The sequence below is a fragment of the Mauremys mutica genome, chromosome 2, assembly GCF_020497125.1.
Source record: "Mauremys mutica isolate MM-2020 ecotype Southern chromosome 2, ASM2049712v1, whole genome shotgun sequence".
Taxonomy (NCBI): Eukaryota; Metazoa; Chordata; order Testudines; family Geoemydidae; genus Mauremys; species Mauremys mutica.
Window position 1 is genome coordinate 265,844,559 of NC_059073.1, and position 23,052 is coordinate 265,867,610.

General features: G+C 45.4%; 2 long non-coding RNA genes across 3 annotated transcripts in view; one reads left to right on the forward strand and one right to left on the reverse strand.

The window, feature by feature from the left end:
• The first annotated feature begins 4,356 nt into the window (after nucleotides 1-4,356).
• Nucleotides 4,357-23,052, forward strand: part of LOC123363007 — a 40,398-nt gene continuing 21,702 nt past the window's right edge. Inside the window, exon 1 of the long non-coding RNA XR_006576675.1 lies at nucleotides 4,357-4,477. This is a non-coding gene — a long non-coding RNA (uncharacterized LOC123363007). The remainder of the gene's footprint in view (nucleotides 4,478-23,052) is intronic.
• Nucleotides 18,001-23,052, reverse strand: part of LOC123363006 — a 54,375-nt gene continuing 49,323 nt past the window's right edge. For both annotated transcript variants that reach the window (XR_006576673.1, XR_006576674.1), the window contains 2 exons: nucleotides 21,728-21,777; nucleotides 18,001-18,302 (listed from right to left, as the gene is read on the reverse strand). This is a non-coding gene — a long non-coding RNA (uncharacterized LOC123363006). The remainder of the gene's footprint in view (nucleotides 18,303-21,727; nucleotides 21,778-23,052) is intronic.

A 23,052-nucleotide genomic window follows, 5' to 3' on the forward strand; every position in this document is an offset into this window, starting at 1 on the left:
GGTCAATTCAAGACCCCTGCTTTGGTGTCAAGGGGTTCCTAGTGGCTGGCTTTCCGTGCTTTGGTAGCAACCTACATCCAGTTCTGTGACCTCTGAGCTCGGACCAAAATCTCCCATGTGAGACATCAAGACCTCTCAGATCCTATAAGAAGAGGCAGGGAGGCTCAGACACTGCTAGAGACTACCCCTTCCACTGACCTAAGTCCTCCAACTGCTCTTCCTCACCACCACCCATCCCCATTTAACCCCTGTCCATAATGCCCCATCCCCTCACTACACCCCCAAACTCCTCTCCCACTAATCCTCCACTCCTTAATTCTCATTCTCCTCCCAGGAAACATTTGCATGTGTATTATTTTTCTGTTTAAAGATAGTTTCAGACCCTTCTGAATTTTCTGCTCTTCTCAGATTACATTTCCCCAAAAAACAACCAGAACTCCTACAAGAACCAACCATCTATGGCAGAGGCAGATGGTAGCAAAATGCCCATCTTATTTTATTTCAAGTTTTTGCCCTGGGATGGATTTGAACTCTCAGTGCTGCTCAGATTTGAGAGCTGTAACAGTCTTGCAGAGCTACACAGCTCCCCTGCAACCTAGCTATCTTTCAGCACTCTTGGGCTGTGTTTCTGCACATGCTTAGTGTAATCCATGTGGCTCCTGAGCATTAGACTAGATAAGGCATTCAGCTTTTTTAAATTTTGTTCTCAATTTTGTTTCTCCAAAGGGGAAGTGGGTTCCATACGTTTGCTGAGGTAAATACCTGGCAATTGAGACTATTTTGGCCAGGTCAGAGCTATGGTTTGATCCCTAGTTCGCCTCACAAAAAATTGCCAAATTATCCAGCCTTAAGAAAAGCAGGGTTTTTTCCAGAGTGGCTGTATCTCAGGAACTTCATGGTTAAATGACTCCAAATTTGGATTACTAACCCAACCTTGTGTATCCATGAGGCACAGAAAATTTCAAGGCCATCTGTGTAACCATGTGGATTTTGCAGCATTTACAGTAGATGTTTAAATAGAAAGCTGGTCTTAACCTTAACTATAGCAGAGCTGACACTCTGCTATAATTCAGGTTCTTAGTAGACTGCTATCATCATCACCTGAGCACCTTCCAGAAGTGCATTAAGAAATATGACTAACATTTGGCATATGTGATTGGGTGAGATAGTTCCAAGGATAGTGAGTTTTGCAAAAATATCTTCGCTTTTCCCATCTAGCATTGTCAGAGTTATCTGTAGACCATTTCTTCTGTTAGTGGTCCAATATCTCATCAATAATAGGTGTAATAGGCAAGGACAAAGAGGACTGAACATTGGGCCTAATGCCATCAAACAACACCTGAGGGTATGTACTCGGCACATGCCTCGGCTGACATTACCAGTGCTACCACAGCTACACTATTTATACTCATGCTAGATTGATGAGTTAGTGTATGTGTGCATGAGCAGGGAAATCACACCCCTAGCTTGTAGCGTAGCCATAGCCAAAAGTTGCTAGTAAGGTATGGTAGGAGTGCATTCTTTATAGATTTGAAAAGGACAGTTCCCTCAGAAACATGATAGTTACTTCAAGAAAACACCTTTGAAGGGAGACAGGATATCCTACTATATGAACATTTTTCATCATGACCCTGCAGTAGGATAGCACATTACAAACTAGTGTAAGTTCTCATTGTTCTAAAATGTAAATGCGGGAAATATATGCTCAGAAAACTAGCAGATTTGTCCAAAAGCCAATCCTTAAATTACTTTCTTAATAAGTTTCTCGGAAGACTAATACCGGTATTTTTCCAGTAAGTTAGAATATTATACTGAACGGGGCTGTTTTTCCTTTCCTTTGTCCACAAAAGCCTGAGTGAAAGAGATCTCATGTAGGGTTCAATCCTGCACCTTTGAATTCATTGGGAATTTTGTATCAGAGGGGTAGCCGTGTTAGTCTGGATCTGTAAAAGCAGCAAAGAGTCTTGTGGCACCTTATAGACTAACAGACATTTGGGAGCATGAGCTTTCATGGGTGAATGCATCCAACGAAGTGGGTATTCACCCACGAAAGCTCATGCTCCCAAACGTCTGTTAGTCTATAAGGTGCCACAAGACTCTTTGCTGCTTTTATTGGGAATTTTGCCATTGAACTGAATGGGAGCAGGACCAGACCCTTGTACAGCTGCCTAAAACGGACTATTATTCACAACATTCTTGGGTTACAATGTCACATATTTCATTGGAAGAGAGTTGTAAATCTTGATGACTACAATATTCTTTTCTCTGCCTTGGCACATGCAATCTTGCCCCACTCATATCCATTCAGAATGCTGCTGCAAAGATCATTTTCCTAGCTCATCACTTTGACCATGTTACCCTCTTTTCAGCCATCCACTGGCTTCCCCTTCTCTATCTCATCAAGTGTAACCCACTTGTCTTCACCTTCATGGCCCTCTACAGCCTATCGCCACTCTGCCTATTGTCTCTCATTCACTGTCAGCTCCCACCTCTGATCGGCCCATGATGCCACCCTCCATTGCCTACTTGTTGCCTTTTAAAACTTTTGTGCTTTCTCCCATGCTGCCTCTCATGCTTGGGAGAAAATCCCCTTAAACATCTGTAAAACTACCTCATTATCTGCCCTAAAAAATCTCTCCTTGAACCTCTGTTTTTCCATGATGCCTACAAAAAACTTGACAATGGGGAGGTCACTGGTGTGATGGGGTCATCGGTACTATTGTAATACGAGTAATAATAGTAATAATTAATTAACGTTATCAGTAGGGAAATTGCTCTCCTGTCATACACTCACATGCCCATTCAGTGAATGGCAGGAAAATGGTAGGATACTGGTTACGAGTCTAGGAATTGTCTAGAACTATAGAAAATGTTGGACCTGGAAAATAAAGTACTGTCTGGAAATGTTTTATTATGATTTGTTGAGCACCAACAGTATGCTTAGTGCTGTATGGAAGAAAGACAGACATAGACCTTGCCTCAAGGGCCTTGCAATCTAATTAGCAGAAACATTATACATCACTTTTATGAATCCTACTAAATAACAGTTGTGCTAGAAATAGAACTGGGTTCCTGATGCACTCTGGTCTGTAGTGGCCGCTATTTGCATATCCGTGCTCTCCATAATGCACATAACAGATGCATTAATCAGTTGGTCATTTATGCACTATATTTTATTACCTTCATAAGCTTACTCTATACATATGAGCTGTCATCTCTTGGCTAATCAAGATGGTCACCTTAAATATTCATATCTGGAAGTTTTTTTATTATAAAATAACATATTTTGTTTTAAACCTCAGACCTAATCCTGCACCTATTGAAATCAATGGCAAAATTCCCATTGACTTTAATGGATGCAGGCTCAGGAATAGTATGTGCAAAAAACACTTTAGGTGAAAATAAATTGCCTCATCTGTATAACAGATATGGCCATGATTACTAATGACTGGATGGACAATGATTTCTTTGCATTAGAATTATTAATAGTAGCAGTAATTACTACTTATAGGGCCATATTTACAGGCAGGGCAACCCAGGCGACTGCCTGGAGTGACGGGCTTTGGGTCAGGGCCGTTCTTACCCATATGCAAAGTACGCAGCAGCGTAGGTCACCAGGAAATTTGGGGCACCACATTTCCTGGTGCCTTGCGCAGCTGCGTGCTGCTCCAGCCCCTGCTCCATCTCTTCCTCATGGCCCCGCGCCTGCTCTGCCCCAGCCCCGCCTCTTCCTGCCCCTGCTCCGCCCCAGCCCTGCCCCCACTTCAGACCTTCCCCAAAGCTCCCGCCCTGCTCAGCCCCCACCCCTGCTCTGCCCCAGTCCCACCTCCACTCCACCCCTTCCCCAAAGTCCCCGTCCTGCTTCGCCTCAGTCCCACCCCCACTCCACCCCTTCCCCAAAGTCCCCGCCCTGCTTCACCTCAGTCCCACCCCCACTCCACCCCTTTCCCAAAATCCCCACCCTGCTCTGCCCCACCCCGCCTCTTCCTGCCCCTGTGGACTGCAGCAGGGCCAGGCCTGCACTCACCGGTGGTGGGAAGTGCAGCGACCTGGCCCCAGCCGCACCGCTGGTAAGTGCTCGGGGGCGGTTTCCCCCTGCCTCCCAAGCCAGCCCTGCCCTCCCCACAGAGGCCTGGGGCCCCACACCGCTCCCTGAGGGGGGGCTGCGTAGGGCCCCAGAATAGCTAGGGACGGCCCTGTTTGGGGGCACTGGGTTCAGGGTGCTGTTTTTGTTGTTAGTGACAAAAGGGAAAATAGAATGTTTGAAGTAAAATGTTTCAGGTATTCCATATGTGGATTCATTTTTCACTAACCTCCTAGAATGTTCAGGACCTTTGTAGAGTCTCATGGAACCTTCCAGACTTTTGAGAACTACATTTTCCTTGAACCGCCTAGAATGTTGTCAGCCATGTCCTCACGGATATATAAGGGGCAGGACATCACCTTTCAGTCAGTGAGATATAAGAATGAACTGAAGGTAAGTGAGAGCCCAGCTGCGATATTGTGAACCTTGTTTTACTATGTAATTGTGAAAATGTACTTGTGTTTTCAGACATTTCCGTTATTCTTAAAATTAAAAAGTTTCTATAAGCTTAGAGGAAACGATTTTATTTGCTTATGTACGGCATGAATAAATAGAGATTTACAGATCCTAGCGTGCAAATTTATTGTCTTATTTGACAGGGATAAATCATGCATGCAAATTGTACAGCAAAGTCATGAAATGGGCAAAAAATGCAATAAAAAATAAGGTATTTAAAAATTTAACAAATGGAATGGGGAGGCACCAAAGACGCTCCTTGCCTAGGGTGCCATTTGGGCTAGGGCCAGGCCTGACTAGTTACCATATTTAACTCTTTATATTCTAGGACTGTAATAGGCTACTTTTTCCACTGACTTTATTCAGATGCCAGATGTTGGAAAGGTAAATGTTTCCTGTGAAAAAGGAACTATTAAAGAGAAGTAACTGTGCTATTTTGGTAATTGAAGTCCTGAAACCTTTTAAAGATGTATCTTTAAAGGCATGCAGGCAGGTAGTAAGTCCAAGACATTTTCAAGTTTTTGTAGTATATCTTAAAAACATCCAGCCTCATGGAGGATAGGTCCATCAATGACTATTAGCCAAGATAGGCAGGGATGGTGTCCCTAGCCTCTGTTTGCCAGAGGCTGGGAGTGGGCGGCAGGGGATGGATCACTTGGTGATTTTCTGTTCTATTCATTCCCTCTAGGGCATCTGGCATTGGCTGCTGTCATAAGACAGGATACTGGGCTAGATGGACCTTTGGTCTGACCCTGTATGCTGTTCTTATGTTCTCTAGATCAGCCCTATATATGCCTCACCTCAGGCTTTTGGACTGAGTAGTAGGCTTCTTGGAGACTCCTCAAAACTACACCTAAATTGTCAGGTAATGAAGAGTGTAGTCTGGGACCACTATTGTATTCACCACAAAACTTAACAAATGATCACATCAGTATAGGAACTTTGATGCCAGTTATGTAAACAGGCTCAAGCCTGAATTGGATGCACATGAAACACTGATTGGCTGGATACAAATTAGTCTCTCCTCACAGAGCTGTTGGTCTTAGTCAGACCTTACAGAAGTTTAGTTTGCCAGTAGCTTACTTCTCTTCTGAATTCCTAAGAAATATTGAGGAATGTACAGATTTAGCTCTCTATATAAGACAGAGTCCTCTTTCCCCAGATTTATTGGAAGACTCTGTTACTGTGCAGAAAAACCTATTTCTGATGTCAATAATTTTTATTCACAGACTTTATTAACTGTACAAACTAAAGATAAATCCACTTAATTCACAAACTGGACTTTGCAAAGTCCCTTTATGCTACTCTTTCGTTGCTTCAGAAAAAATAACTTTACTAACTGACTCAAGACAATTAAAATTGTTCTCTGACTCAGGAACAGCTGCTAAAAGCGTCTACCTCCCACTTCCAACCCACGCTGGCTCACTTCCGAAGTTGCATTCAAAAGTCAAGAGGAATCCACCAGAACAAGAAGTGCCTTGGTGCTCTCTGGTTACAAGGCAGGTGGAAGATGGAGTTGCTTTGAATGGAAGCAGAATGCTGATAATTTTCCAGAGATCAGGGATGGCTCACATCCTTCTTTCATGGAAGTGAAAGAATTTTTTTCAGAATTTCCCTGTAAAAGGGTGGAGTTTTTTTGTTTTTGTTTTGTTTTTGGTGGAGGGAAAAAATAGGCTCTGCCAGTACCTTTTTCTTTGTTCAGAAATCTGTTACTCTTTCCTGCCCTGACTGAACCTTTTTGCAACAATGTTGCCATTCCTCAGAGTAGAAGGAAGCTACGGTATAGAAAATGGCCTGTCTTTAAACATGGATTTTTCATTTACAATGAATTTGTTTGCAAAATAAAGGTCTGTTTCCCAAGAAGCACTGCATAATTGGATGAACATTACTCTGGTTTAGCAGTAGAAAGGCAAACTTCTCTGCTATCACATTAAAAGTATGTCTCGGACAAGTTAGGAAAAGCTGCATTCTAATTAGCATTTTCATTGGAAATGTAAACCAGATTTTACAATAAGATGCACTAAAAGAGATTTAAAGGGAAACTTTCAGGTTCAAAATCATATTCTTTAGAAAACAGTCTCTCTCTTGGTTACTAATAATACCTATGGGCAAGATTATGGCTGTAAGCCACTGACCATATTAGAGAGAGATGTGTGAGGAGGGCTGCATACAGGTTGGCTACTTCAGGAAGCACTGGGTTAAATTCAGATTTGATGTATAAAATGGTGGTGTTCACATCCATTTTACAGTAACTTATACTCCCTTAAATCTACTTACACATGCTCTACCGACAAAAAAATATAATGTATTAAATTGGTGTGATTTACAGGCTGAGGAGCAGATGTGAACCTCCATTCTGTTTTGGCTTGCACCTTTTTCTGGCTCCCTGGCATGTAATGTATATTGATTTAAGTTCCCGTACATAACAGTAGAGTAGATGAAAGTCAGTCTAAGTACAAGTTAGACCCTCTTGCACCTGAGTACAAGAGGGTCTAACTTATACCACTTTGCATGAACATCATTTCTAAATCTGGCCCTTTGGGCCTGAGCTGATGCCATTGGCAGTGTGTGCACCTGGGGAAAGAGATCTATTGACCTTTCTTACTGAATTCAGTATGCTTGCCCACCTGCATGATCCTTCCCTATTCTCTCTGGTGACTCCAGCGTGGCTACCAGTGTTAGACTTCCGTAGACTTTGCTCACTGGAGACCAGGTTTGTTTTTATCCCTGCACAGGGGTAGGAAGGAAGGAGGAAGGCTTGCATACTGCTACATAACCAAGCACAGTCTAGTATTTTGATTATTAAAAGTCAAAGAAGTTTTGAAAATTGAACTTACTTTTTACTGTTTCTGATGTTTGTAGACTCTTCACGTCTGTGAACCTGGACAGTGAAAGACACTACTTAGTTTCCACTTTTTTTCTAATAATTTTCACTCTCATATTCTCATGCAATAGCATAATGTTGCAATGTATGACTGCTAAATATTGTAGACAAATATCTTTTTTTTCAAACAGCTGGTACCATTTAAAAGACAACTTGCATGGAAACATTTCTGGTGAACTTAGGGTTTTTGTTTTGGTTTAAGTATTTTTATAAAACATAAATTCTGTCCCAAATTTGATCTGAAAATCTCCTTTAATATTAATCAAGCTTTGAAAAATCCATTTGCCTTAGAATTTGTTCTGAAAACTACACATTCGATCAACGTTTCTCAAATGCGGCCACCCTGGCCGCATGCGGCCACCAGGGGCTTTTTCATGCGGCCACAACAGCCTCAGTGATTGGGGTGGCCATGCAACAGTGGGGCTCATCGCCCCAGGCCCCCGCTGCCTCCCCGGCCCCACATCCATCCCACCATCGCCTCTGCCCCCTGCTGCCTCCCCATCCAGGGCTTAATGGGTCCTGGGGCTTGCTGAGAAAAGTGATATTAACAAACATGCAAATACCATTTTTCACAGCAGACTTACTAGCTATCTGTGAAAAGTGATACTGTATGTTTGTTAATATCACTTATCATAGCCTCCCAGGTAGCTACTAAGTGTGCTGTGATATTAACAAATATCACTTTTCACAGCAAGCCCCAGGATCCACTAAGCCCTGGATGGAGCTAAAGGGGGAGGCAGCATTATTTGTGTTATTGAGTCTGCCAAAAAACCCTACCAATATACATTACAATCATTTGGATGTGTATCTGCGCATATTTAATTGTTTTTCCTAAAGTTAATTAAGTATTTTAGGAAAAAAAGTGTCAATGTGGCCACCAGTGGGAGTTGGGGGCCACACTCTCAGGCTATCAAAAATTTTGTTGCGAGAACCCCTGGCCTAGAGCCCTTCCTTCAGCCACACATTTCCCTGAGCATTCATTGCAATATATTTCACTGCGCTTCTCACAGCTCTGATACCAGCATGATGGACTCAGTATAAAAACTCAGTATAAAAACCTGAAGAGGAAATTCAGCTAAATTAGTAATATATGCTAACCCTGCACATTTTAGCTTAGCAAAAAATCTACCAATATAGTCAGTTTGAGAGTTTCAAAGGCTCATAACTTTGTAAATCAAAAGCAAGAATTTAGTCATTAAGATTTTTAATAAGGTTTTATTACTATAGAATAATATTATGCAGTGTTCATTACTGTATTTTCTGGTTTCCTGCCAGGCAACTTGATTTCTATCCATGTTCTAGTGCTTAAGGATGTGTTCAGGTGTGCTGTGGACTGGATTTATCAAAGAAAGACTGAGCTATCCTTAACTATTGAGACATTGCTAAGAAGCCTCAAGTAATATGAACTTTTGGGACTTCGTGAAAGGAAGTTAGTCATTTATCGGTGTCTATTTCAGTTAAAGGTCATGCATGCTAATGTATAAGTATCCAAAAAGGGTAGTTCTGCAAAACATCCTTTCTGCAATGAACTCTAGCTACAGCTATTTTTCTTTTATTATTAACTTTCAAGCTAAATAAGAATTCTTAAGGTCTGAATCAAGATAAAGTCTGATGTTATGCACCCAATGAAATAAAATAATAACTAATTCTAAGGGCCAAATCTTGATCCCTGTGTAAAGCCAGAGTTCTGTACAAGTACTTTGATCAAGGGTCTTCATGTAGGCTGTAACCCACCCCCTCACTCAACACCTGCAGATTCACTCCACAGCTGCTACTGCAGCCTCAATACCTGCAGCAGTATATGTAGCCCCTATACTCCCCTTTTACTCTGAAGTTATGGCCAGTGGAACTGTGTAGTTACAGATCCACTGGCTGCACCCTTTGAGATCTCCCACAGACATACCCGCACACCATGACACAGAAAGAGCTACCGCAACTTTCAGGTGAAACAGAAAGTCCTTGCTCAGCCTGTCCACAGCTGGGGCTCCCAGCTCAATAGGAATGTCCAGCTCCACTGCCTTTGATATCTTCTGCAGTCTTTGTGCACTGAAACCACTGAAACATTTTGGCCCTTACTAAGATGAAGTTCCCAGAATAGAATCTTCCCTGCTACTTGAGGGTATTTAGCTGAATTTGGATAAGGGTAACTTCTATGGACTAGTGTACTAAAATATCTATGAATTCTGAAAATGCCTTAAAGTAACTGCAGTTTTACTTCCCCATTAGTGACTGCTATTTTTGCTTCAACAGTTTGTTACATGAGCCCTCAGGAAATGCACAAGGTCAGAATTATGGAATCTGGATTACAAAATCTGAGAGAAAGCAAACATCAAAATAACTGTAGTTCCTGGGCCAAAATGCTTACTCGACAGGTTCCTGAGCTAGTGTGCAGAGTATGCTGCATTTAAATGGCTGCTTCAGTTCCCCGTGCAAGCAGTCAGCGTGGGAGGTAAAAGAGTGACAGTAACAAGCACCCACCTCTTGCAGTGCTAGGTGAAGTGGTCAGCCATTAGGCTAGGAAAGTGTGAAAACTAAAAAGGAAAGCTCAGAACAATGAGTAATTCTGAAAATCTCTCTGAAACTGGGTACAACTCTCGATATATTGGTCCCCTAGGCACATAAAAATAGTTCATACTTTCACTATCCAGCTTAGAAAAGCCTGCGCTCTCAGCTTGCAACCTGGAGTGCAGTGAGGAGAAGAGTGCCAGCCAAACAGCCAGAGCCAATGCTCCATGTTTCCCTCTACAGAGTGCAAGCTACCCCATTATACAGCCATGAAAAATCCCTAATACTGCTCCCAAAGGTGCCAGCTTCCAGCTTTCCCTGGGGGTGCTCCACCTCTGCTCAGCCCCAAGGCCCCACCTCCACTCTGCCCTTTCCTCCAAGGTCACACCCTTGTTCTGCCTCTTCCCACCCTGCTCCTCCCCCTCCCCCCAGTGCTTCCTGCCTGCTGCCGAACAGCTGATTGACAGTGGGCAGGAGGGGGCACAGGAGGAGCTGATCAGCAGGGCCCACTGAACAGCTGGTTGGCGGGTGGCTGGTGAGTGCTCCAGCCCCAAAGCACCCACAGCAGCACTTTGGCTACTCCATTAAATGTAATGCCCTTTGCTGCTGCGTATATCTAAATCATAGAATATCAGGGTTGGAAGGGACCTCAGGAAGTTATCTAGTCCAACCTGCTGCTCAAAGCAGGACCAATCCCCAGACAGATTTTTGCCCCAGATCCCTAAATGGCCCCCTCAAGGATTGAATTTATAACCGTAGGTTTAGCAGGCCAATGCTCAAACCACTGAGCTATCCCTCCTCCAGGAGCTGTGAAAAATGTGTAGAGTACATAAGCTCTGCAGTCAAACCAGCCTGTGCTGTGAGCCTGTCACCTATCAAAAGCTAAAAAGAACTGGGTCAGGTGAGGACTTAGATGGGAAATCTCCTAGGAACTAAGAATACTGCAGGAAGGGATACTAGCGATTCAGTAGGCAGCACTCGTCCCTCTGAGTCAGTCAGCACTGGACTAGCTCTCTCTCTGTTAGGGAGCACTGTACTGCTGGAGGTGCCATATTTTAAATGAGATGTAACACTGAGATCCTGACCATGTCTTGTCATTGAAGGTTAATAGCATATATTATAATAGTCAGGGGTATATTAACATATAGGCCAAGGCCCAGTACAGCAGTAAAATTGGGACAATATCCAGAGCTCAAGAGAGAGAAAAGGGATACGCAGATGATTTCTTTTACATTTTTTCCAATTATCTTTTGATTTCACTCAGCTGTGTATGTCAGTGTTGCCCACTGGCTGATCTTTGATGGTTCTTACAGTGTGTCCAATACATTCTTCTTTATACTTGAAGTTCTATCTGGTTGCTGAGCAGCAGTAACAAGCTCCATCAGCAAGAGTAAGCATTTTTAAGCTCAGCAATCATTTTTATGGCAAAATGAAGGATTAGTCAGTCACTGGATGTCTTGACTAGATTCCAACATGGCTAATCTGTCAACATAAAATTGCACCTGTAGTTTCAATTGATAGTTTACTTACTGTCCTAAGCTACTGTGCAGTATTGCTGTGCTCTGTTAAACAGTTGTTAACTTTCACCCCAGATGCTTCATTGTAGTGGTGAATGAAGCAATTCCTGTATATATTTGCCACCTCAGTTTGTCAAGCACTTAAGTGCTTCTTTCCATCTTGAAATAGCCTAAATAATAGTATGTTTATATAGCTGAAGATCCCCTAATGAATGTGGTTCTTCATAAACACTAAGGCCCAGATTTAAAAGATGTTTAGGTGTTGCTGTGCTTACCATCGCAATGCCCAAATGGTCTAGGAGCCTAAATCTCATTTTCAAAAGGGATTTAGGCACTTGCCTGAATCAATTAGGTGTTGTGATGCTGAATGCAGCAATACCTAAATACATTTAGACATCTGGGCCTAAATAATTAAGCCTCACAACAGTTCAGAGAGTTAGAAATCATCCTCAGTTTTTACAGATGAGTAAACTGAGGCAGCCTACAGTCAGATAGCAAGTCAGCTGCAAAGAGTTCTGAAGTTCCCACTCTCAGTCTCAGACCATAGCGACTTGACAACATTGTCTCTCAAAGAGAAGATGACTGAAAACTATGCTTCCTGCCCTCTACAACAGTCTGCAAGCTCCCTTATGAACTAAACTTCTGTAAGATCTGAATAAGCTCTGTGAGGAGACTCTGGTTTGTATTCAGCCAATCGGTTTTTCATGTGCATCCACTCCAGGCTTGATCCAGTTTGCGTAATTGTCATCAAAGTTCCAACACTGATGTGATAATTTGTTATGTTTGGTGTTGAATATAATACTGGTCCCCAGAATACATTCTTCACTGAGCTGCTCCTCAACATCTTTATTGAGTAGCTCCTCAACAGGATGTGACAGCAGAAAAGGTGGCCAGTATCACACTCAAATATCTGCAGGTCTATAGTTGTTTCTGGCATGGACATCTTTCTCTGGCTTCTTTTTCCTCAGCCTTGCCATGACAAGTCACTGACAGCTCTGTTGTCATGTCTGCTATGGGAATTTCCTCTTTCTGTGATTCATTCTCAGCAGTCACAATCAGGGCCAGGCAGTCCGGTGACCATCTTTACTGACATCTTTCACCCAGGGAAAGGATCTCCTTTTTTGATTTTTTTCTTAGTATTTTCTATTTACTTCTTCTCTCCCAAAGTCTTTATGAAAACTGTATTTTCCTGGGTCAAGGATTCTGCCATTACTTGGGTGCACGCAATTGTAATTTTACTCTCCTGGCTTCTTATATAATTTCCATATACTGTGCTACCTTTGATCCATTATCTTCCTCTCCCTCTTGGATTTTCCAGGTTTTGTTTTGTTCGGGGTGGGGGTTGTTTATTTTTTTGTTTGGTTGGGTTTTTTTGTTTTTTCCCCCCTATTTTCCAGGGGTAGCTCAGGTTTCCAGTGAAATATGCCGCAAATGTTTTCTTTCCTGTTTCATACTTGTTTTGATTCAGAGTGAGGCCTGCCATCATCAGAATATTGCCTGCCTTGTCTCCCACAATGAGTATGAGGAAATTAAATCAGTATTCCTCGCTCTTCTTTAAAAGTCCAGATGCCACAGAAAGCTGCTCAGAATGCCACATACATTTTGGTCATGCTGATTTAACAGTAAAGTTACAGTACTTGGGAGGCACTATGGAAACCATTAGCTCTATTGTCCTTGTTAATTTCCAGAGTCTTTATTATTTATTTATTTCTGCAGCTCTGGTCCCTTTAAGGCGGTATGATCTCACTCTCTGTGCTCTTGCAGATATGGCCACTCCCTTTCTATTTCAAGGGCTCCTTGCTGCAGCTTTTAATTGAGCATATTCTTTTGTGCTCTTTCCTGCTTTTTCTTTGTCTCCTCATGTCTAGGCTGAAGCTTTTCCCTTCTCTCTCTCTCTGTTCAGCCCCAGCCTCCTCTGGGCGTGTCCAGTGTATCGAGGTGAGGAACTCAAACTCCCTCCTCTCACACAGAAGAGTTTCACTGACTCTTTTCTTCCTTCTGGAGATGGGGTCTGTCTTACCCCACATAGTGTGAGCAGAGAGAAACCAGGCCCCAAGGGTGAAATTCTTGCCCCACTGAAGTCAATGGGAATTTTGCTATTGATGTCAGTGGGGCCAGGATTTCACCTCGTGTGCTTAAGCAGAGGTCTGCAGAGTGACATCCTACACAAAGTCCCTCAATTTATTAGGTGACAAGTCCCTCTTACAACCTTATCCTAGTTCATATTGGTACTCTACAAGTTCAACTCAACCTCCTGTAGCGAGTCGGTGTGGCTCCCCTCCTGCCCAGCAGAGGGAGCTCCCTCCCAGACGCCCAAGTGGGCTGAGTCACCACTTCCTGTCCCCGCCCCCCGGAAGTCAAGGGGCGGGACAGGAAGTAGAAAAGGAGAACGCCAAAGCTCAGTCAGGAGCCAGCCAGCGCCGCGAGCAGACGTGCCGGCGGGGGCTCCAGACTGGGAACCCTCTAGGACCCGAGGCGGCGATCAGGACTGGCCCCCATTGCCCCACGCCCGGTACGACGAGGAACCCGTGGAACTTCCCCGGGATCGGAACCCGGAGCAGCCACTAGGACTTCCTTGCGCCCGGTACGAGGAGGAGCCGCCGCCGCTTCCGCCCTGCTGTTATCCGGAGGAACCACCGGAGCCAGCCTGGCCGGACTGCCAGCAGGAGTTGCCTGACTTGCCCCCAAGCCCTGGTCCTGCAGACCCCATGCCGGTGGACTGGCCCGAACCCATGGCGACCGAGGAGCAGGTACCCATAGAGGGGGATATGGAATGTAGCCTGGGGATAGCCGACCCCTGTCAGGCTATAGGCACCGAGGTGCCCATGTCAGTGTGTTTCGGTCAGGACCCCACTGACCAGTGGCAGTGCTAGCCGCTAATAGGGCCCCGGGCTGGGACACAGTGGAGTGGGTGGGCCTGTGTCCCCCCTGCCACCCCACTCACGGGTGGCAGTCTCCCCCTCACCCCAGCGCAGACCGAGACGCCTGCACTCATCTGAGCTCCTGACACCAGGACCTGAGCCCTGGGGACTATGGTGGTTGTCCCGCCCTGACCAAAGGGTTTGGGCTTACTGACTTTGTAGTTGCTCAACTCCTGAGGCAAGGATCTGAGCCTTATATTGAACTGCTGGTGCCCAGTCCCCTGCTCCAGAGGACCTGGGCTTATATTGAACTGCTGGTGCCCAGTCCCCTGCTCCAGAGGACCTGGGCTTATATTGAACTGCTGGTGCCCAGTCCCCTGCTCCAGAGGACCTGGGCTTATATTGAACTGCTGGTGCCCAGCCCCCTGCTCCAGAGGACCTGGGCTTATATTGAACTGCTGGTGCCCAGCCCCCTGCTCCAGAGGACCTGGGCTTATATTGAACTGCTGGTGCCCAGCCCCCTGCTCCAGAGGACCTGGGCTTATATTGAACTGCTGGTGCCCCGCCCTGATTGAGGGCCTGGGCTTACACTGATTGACTGTGTGCCTTGTGTTCAGCCCCTGCCCGAGGGCCTGAACCTGTGAACCTTCTTGAGACTGATTGCTGTTCAGCCCCCCTGACCCAGAGGTCCTGACACATGAGATGGTGCTGACCCTGACTTCTTGCCGCCCACCAGTTAGAGGGGACAAGGAGCGAGTCGGTGTGGCTCCCCTCCCGCCAGCCGGAGGGTTGAGCCCCGACCAACCGTTTACACTCCCAAAAACTAACTAAAGGGTACGTATTTGACTAACAGTCTATGAAACAAGAGGCAGACAGATTTTGAATTTCTTACGCACAGGCGTTTCCTAGAGACAGACAGTCTAGTCCTGTGGGCACTGAAGAAAGAGCCAGGAATTCCTGGTTTCTAATCTCAGCTCTAACTCATTCTGTGGCCTTGAGCAAGTAACTGAATCTCCCGCTCTGTAAAATAAGGATAACAACACTTATATATGTTTTGGGGGTGTCAGGGTTGCCAACTGTCTCAATTTCTTCATGTGTCACGTGAGTTTGTCTGGGGCTTGAGCCAGTGGCCATTATGCAGAAAGCTCCAGCCCCCTGTGAATTTCAGCTCTCTTGGGAAAAACCCCTCCGATTAGTTGCCTCCCTCAACTTGCCATACTGAAGAGGACCAGAGAGGGCTGCTGCAGGAAGCAGGGAGAGCTCTCTCCCCCTTGCCTCAGAAGTGGGTGCCTCACAGGAGGGGAGGAGGGAGCAGAAAGAGCCCGAGAGCTCAAGGAGGCCCTGCTCCCCGCCTACACTCCCCTTCTATGAGCAGGAGGATAGCTCCTCTGCCCCGCCCCCCCTGCAACACCCAGGGCACTTCTATACTACAGCAGCATGGCTGTGGCGATGCAGCTGTGCCATTGTAGCGCTGTGGCATAGATCCTTCCTACATCAATGGAAGGGGTGGTAGCTAGGTTGATGGATGAATTCTTCCATTGACCCAGCCATGTTTACATCAGGGATTAGGTTGGCCTAACTATGTCACACAGGGTGCAAATTTTTTCACAGCCCTGAGCAATTTAGCTAGGCCAAGCTAATTTTTAAGTATAAACCAGGCCACAGCCTGGGAAAGGGCAGAGGGCAACCAGCTGCAGCCCCCACCCCAAGCCTGAGAGATGAGAGTGCAGAACTCCAGGGGCTGTAGGAAGAGCAGAGATGAGGCTGGGATGTGTGGGGCAGAACAGATATGGGGGTAGAACTGATGGAGTCTGGGCAGATCTGGGGGCAGAATTGAGGGAAGAGCTGGAGGCACAGAATGAGGGGTGATGGAGGGCAAAACTAATTGCTGGGCAGATGTGGGGGTGAGAGCTCCTGCAATGGGAGCCAAAGCATCTTTATAAATGTGGGCATGTTGGCAACGCTAATTATCAAACACACATACACATGCAAACATCAACATAATCAAACATAAGAAAACAGAACTTAATCTTTAAAACACACAAATCATGATTTTGGGGCATTCTCAAGATTTTGGGGGTATCTGACTCATGACTTTTGAACCACTGGGGTTGGCAATTCTAGAGTGTTGTGAGTATCAATGAATGTTTGTAAAGCACCTTGAAAAATAAAAGTGCTGTATGCTGTAAGCATTATTGACCCAAATTCAGTACTGGTGTAGGCAAGTGCAACTCAGCTTCTTCAAGTGACAACTGAATATTCCCATTTGTGAGATCAAGGCAGGAGCCACCCTAGCCATCTTATTGGCCAGGGCAGCAAATGTTTTCTGTGCCCTCCTTATACCCCCAACCACCACCACCATCTAAAAAAAGCCAGACAGTCAGCTGAGGGAGAAGAAAATGGATGGCTAACCATCAATGAAGGAAAAACGGCTTGCAAATCAGAGTGGAGGGGGGAAAAACCAAGCAGCATGGTGGTCTAGCACTGCTAACCCACTCCTAGAACCAGCCCTAGATCAAGGCATCTGCACCATGAGCATCCAGGATCTTCTCGAATGCAGTGTCTGTTAGGGCCACTCTCTCCCTCCTGTCCTGTCCACCCCTCAGTTCCTTTCCAGCTACCGAAGGTGCAGCAAACTCAGATTGCACACAGTGTCCTCGACGTGTTTCTCATAGTTTCCTTTCTTTTCTCTCTTTCTCTGCCATTTTGAGACACATTTGGTTTTGGTTAGCCTGTCAGATAGCCAGGTTTTTCTTTTAAAAGATAAGAGGAGATGCCCATCCAGCATGGGCTCTGTCTGGACCACCAGCCACACAAGGGCAGCTTCACACATCCCTATTGACAGGGGAGGCTCCTCAGGCCCAGTCGATGAAGGTGGCACTGAATAAGGCCAATGTCAGCTTTGAAGATTGCCCCTCAGGAGCCTTGTAGGCCGAGAAGGGGAGGGAGAGAACAAGTGGACCCAATGGATACTGCTTTCCAGAAGACTCAGGCAGCTAATGTGCAGGCACTATGATCCCACAAATGTGAATATACACAAGATCATTTCAGAGAACTCTAGTTATAGGTAAGTAATGTTCATTTGTCTTCAATGGAGTTACACCTGCTTATACCCAATGGGTGAAATGTGGCTCATTGTGTTACACTATTGGACAGGATGATGTCTGTCTTCTCCATAGATAGCATCACTGGCTCTTCCAATAGGTTCATTGTGAAAATTGGAATAAATAATTAACAATACGTGGCCTCTAAAGGATGGTTGACGTTGAAGTCTGGATAACAAGATTCTGTTATTTTATTCCTGTGTATTTTTCTAAATGACAAAGAATGCAATAACCTACAGAGAGAAATATGCTTAAAGTCGAAGGATTTGTGTCAACACATGGAATTAGGGACTGAACGCGAGGTGGCTGAGGTCATTCCATCTTGTAAACCAAATGTGTTTGTATATACATAGCATATGAACAAGTGCAAATCCCAGAGTCATATAAACATTCTATTTCATCTGTGGATGTTGAAATAACAAAAAGGGCAGTGTCAAAAAGCTCTTCTCAACAGACAAGCTTTAAATGTATGTTAAGGGCTGATGTGACACTGAAATAATAACACAGAGAACATGGAAAGTGAGACTAAAAGCAATATTTATATTAGCATTAATTTCTGATTTTTAAGGGGATTTTAAAGGTTGTTTTACCAAAGGCTGATTGGATTAGGAAAGTAGATTCTATTGCTTCCCCAAAGCTAGTTGATGCAAAGGTCCCAAAATGAATCAAATCTTTTACCATATCAAATTCCCAAGAGACTCTAAAGTCATTTCTCACAGAAAAAAAGATGTTTACTGCTTAAAGTTGATAAAGAACCATCAGAGTTTACATACTTTAAATTAAAGTTCCACAAATCCTATAAAAGAAAATTCCTCCAACCAGATTTATCCCTCAAATCATTGGGATGCTCGTGACTTTCTCCTCTCCCATGTGTCTTGTCATCTCACCTTCCTATGAGATCAGAACAAATACATTTAGCAATTGGATTAATTTTGGCAAATACACATTTTCAGCTAGAACCATGTTATTCAATCACGACAAAAAACTCTCCTAAGAAGCCTGATCCAATCCAAATATGGAGACAGTGAAGAACTGAGTTTGTGAGAGTATCTTTGTCTTCTCAGTAAGCTCTGTGCTTTCTGGGTGAAATTCTCCTATTAGATTAAGAGCTGTGGAAGGCCCACACTGCAACACACCCACCATTGTGCAGAACAGACTTTGTACAGACCCACCATTGTGCAGAACTGCACATCCTCTGTATGTTGCAGAGCTGACCTGAAAAGCCCAACATGGAGGAGGGTTTTTAAAAAGGCAGGCCTTGGGAGGAGCTGACACATAGCCACTAGATGTGCAACTAAGTGAATCCATTAGTCATCAATAGGAGGATGTGCAGGGATCACAGACCCCGTTCAAGCTCAGGTTCTGGAATAAGGACTGGGAGGGGACAGAGTAATGCCCAGTGCCTTATCTATGGGTTGATGGACTATTCCATCCCCCACACAATTCCTCTTTATAAAGACCCTTTACACAGCTTTGGTGCTGGGGATAGAGTGAATTCCACCTTCGTGTTTTTCAAGATTTATCCAACTTCAGCTTCATCAGATTTGGTCTAAATCAAGTAACTCTAGTGATAGTGTCTCTATGGTAGATACAGTTGTAATGCCTGTTATTCTAGACCACCTGATTATCCAAACTTCTTTAAAAGAACCTGCAAATGATCCATCATTTAAATTATCGGTAATCATACTGTAAAGTGATTCCTCGTGTCTAACATTTTATAGACTGCGAGGCAATAATTAAATAAGACTGCTTGTAAAATGAAAACCACATATTTGCTCATTTAGATTTCAAAGCCATTTGTCATCTTTGAAAATAAGAATTTGAAGTTATTTTCCCTTCTTTGCCCAATGCCCCTTTGGTAGGCATATAATCAGTTCTAGTGTAGTCAGAAGCAAATTAAGATTTATTGGGGACCCGGAAACAAAGAACATTTGGGTCCCCTACACCCTCCTCGCTATGGAGCTCCGCCCTCTGCTCCTCCCCTTCCCACTGAGGCCCCAACCACTGGCCAGTCCAGAAGCTGGGCCATGCTAACAGCCACCCAGAGAGCCCTGGCCACTCTGGGGAGCCCTGGACCCATAGGCATAATTTCACTGCTATATTTGTGGGGGCAGCATGGTGGAGAATGCATGGGGGAGGGGGGCATGCGTGCGCACACACACACAAACACACACACAGATGCATGCACTGAAGCCAGTTCCCCAGGCTCACTGGCTCTCTCCCCCTGCCTGGCGTGGTACCTGAGCTGCTGGCGTTGTGGGGGAGATGGGCCGGCTTAACAGGGGAGCTCCAGCCCTTCAGTCACCCCTCCACCACCATGAGCCACCAGAGCAGGGCATGCCCCGAGCCAGCCCATAGCAAGGCTCCCCACGGTGCAGGCTGGGGCCCTCCCTGGGGCTACAGCACTGATCCTGGCCTGCAAGCTCTGCTGGATGGTGCCCCAGCTCCCACTGCCCACGACCGCCCAGAATCTGCGCTAACCGCCCGTGGTGGATCTGCACAAGCCCTGGAGCCTTACCCAGGCAAAGGGGCCAGGGCCAGGCGCAGACATGATGCAGGGGTTGTTGACACAATCACCATGGAGACAAGCCCTGCTCCTCCTCCCAGGACCCTGCCACTGCCAGAGCTGGCCTGCGGTCACCTGACAAAGCACAATGCTCCTCCCCAAACTACGCTTATGCACGGACTCGCCATCTGCCCTGTGTGGCACGTCCTGGGGGCGCGGGGACACGGGCTAGGGGCTGCTCTCAGATGGAGGGTCTGGGGCTCCCCATAGCGGCCCAGACTCTCCAGGTGGCTTTTACCACAGCCTGGCTCCAGCTTCATGCCTGGCCAGGGGGTGTCCTAGGGGGAAGAGGAGGAGCAGGGGGTGGGGCCACAGTTCCCTCACTTCTATACAGGTCCCCTCACTTCTATACAGGTTCTGGTGCTCCTGTAGGGGCCCCCAAATTGGCCAGGACCCCTGAGCAGGGGCCCATGATCCACCACTGTAGTCTGTCCTCTGTCAAGTAAATCAAATCTCTAACAATAGTATTACAACAAGTGGGATACTCAGAAATTCTCAAACAAAAAGAATGAGAGAGAACGGGTCGGTCTAGATGATGAAAAAAGGTGCTTTATAAAATCATGTTAGCATAGGCTTTATCTAGATTAAAACATGATCAACTAACATGACATTAAAGGTGTTAAACTGCTTCTGCACAAAGATTTAAGGTGTGATTCAACCTGTTTTACTGAACATGAGTCAGCTAACATAGTTTAAAAACACCTTTTTTTCCCATTGTCTAGACAGGGCCAATGGGAACACGAAGCTAGGCTAGGCTATACTAACAGTGAGGAGAGGCAGATGCAAAGCAAAACAAAAGAGAATTTGAAATGTTTAGAACGTAATAAGGGAAAACTCAAATAGTGTACCAAGCATAAATTACATAGAACATTACCAAGTACTTACCTCTTATAGGTTACCAACACATTAACCATTGCGAGCTTGCACATGCTACTCTTCCCTACACTGTGCAGCTAATAATAAATGTGTTATTATTAACAAGAACAAAACAATACTCAACAATATACTGTCGCTTGAGAGAAGAAGCAACTTTTCCTCTCCTTAGCTGTGTAAGTCCAGCTTCACTATTGCTGACCTGTTCTTTGCTTCTCTTTGGCTTAAAGTGCTCTTTAGTGTCAATGTTCCTGTGTCTCTCTCTCTTTTTACTGAGCTTATCCATAAGCAGGGTTTTTACACCTACTTGGCCCTTACTTGTCCATTAGGCACCTTTGAACTGTATTCCTTCAATAGATGTTCAAACAGGCAATCTCTCTGTTCATGTACTTTAGGTCCTTTGTGGGTGGGCTTCTCATTTACTGTTTTCAGGATCTGTTTTCATCTAACACAGAAAGGACTGAGCAGGCGGAGTATGGTGGTGGGGCATGGAAAAGAGTTCTGAATGTTCTGCAGGGGAGGGTGGGCATGCATCTGCTGTCTGAAGCATTACTAAGGACTTCAGCATCTGCATTTTCTCCTCCATGACGTTAATCCACTCAGTAGCATCCTTAAACTCACAACTTTCTTTTCTGTCTTGCCTTTCGGCTTCCTTCCACTCCTTGTGTTCCCTTTTCTCTGCATTGGAGAAGTGCAGTACCTGCCGGAACATAGGGTGACCAGATGTCCCATTTTAAAAAGGGACAGTCCCATTTTTGCGGACTTTTTCTTATACAGGCACCTATTACCCCCATCCCCTGTCCCGTTTTTTCACAGTTGCTATCTGGTCACCCTATCAGAACATGTCTTCTTTGCTCCATCTTGGGCACTTTCTTACCTGGCAGAGACGCTCAGCCAGTGTGTATGGGGTATTCCTCAAGGCCACATCTGCCGAAACAGAAGGAACAATGCACAGAAGCATGATTTGTTAAGTTCATGCACAGTATTGAAACATTTCAGTGAAATATACCTCTGGTAACATAACAATCACTTTCTCTCTGACCCTTGGCAAGCACACATCTTGGCGAACAACCAAAGCATGGTGAGTGTTGGTGGGGCAGGGCGGGATGCTCTACATCAGGAAACAAGCATTCTGCAAGGATTGTGGTGCAGCTGACTACGGAAAAAATTCTAAAATTGTCCCACACTTTTCCACAGGTGGGGATCATTGTAGCAGATATCTCACTGCTGAGGATAAGCAGGAAAGCGAGGGTACGTCTACTACACGCTTCTGGCTTCCACCCTGGTCCTTATGCTGCTCACCTATGTGCTGCTTTGGTCCCTGCACAAATGATTGCCTAATGGTGCAGGCAAGTTTCCTGCAATGGGGGAAGGAACAAAGCAAGGAACCTTTAGCAAAGGATTGCCAAGTACCTCCAGGAAACTTTCCTAGAGATCTCTCTGGAGGATTCCCATGAGATGTCAACATACATCAACACCCTGTTCCATCGTACTGATTACCTGCACAGGGAAATGTCCAACACACAGAAACAGAGCTGGCCTTGTACGTTTCTGTATCCTGAACCCACCTCGGCACTACACACACCACAGCCACTTACCAAGCATCTCCTCACCTGCTTCTTGTTTGCTGGAGAGCAACTGCTAAGACTGGCTAAACACCTCCAGAGTGGTGAACAATTCCTGGCTGCCTGCCCCACCAGGCCGCCCCACTGGGAGCTCCACATCATTGTCTAACTCCACCTCTTCAGCAATGACTTCGTCCTCCAGGTTAGGTCCTCTTTCTGCTGCCCCCAGGCCCACCGAAGTATCCACTGGACTCCTGGCAGTGGAGGTGCAGTTGCCACCGAGGATAGCATCCAGCTCCTTATAGAACTGGCAGATCACTGGTGCAGCACCGGAGTGACAGTTTGCATCCCTCACCTTATGGTATGTCTGCCTCAATTCCTTTATCTTTGCTCTCCACTGCAGTGTGTCCCAATCATAGCCCTTTTCACACAGGCCTTGAGAAATCTGCCCATAGGTATCAAAATTCCTACAGCTCAAGCACAGCTGGGACTGCACAGCTATACTGAGACAGACCAAAAGTCCGTCTAGCCCAGTATCCTATCTTCCGACAGTGGCCAATGCCAGGTGCCCCAGAGGGACTGAACAGAACAGGTAATCATCAAGTGATCCATTCCCTGTCGCCCATTCCCAGCTTCC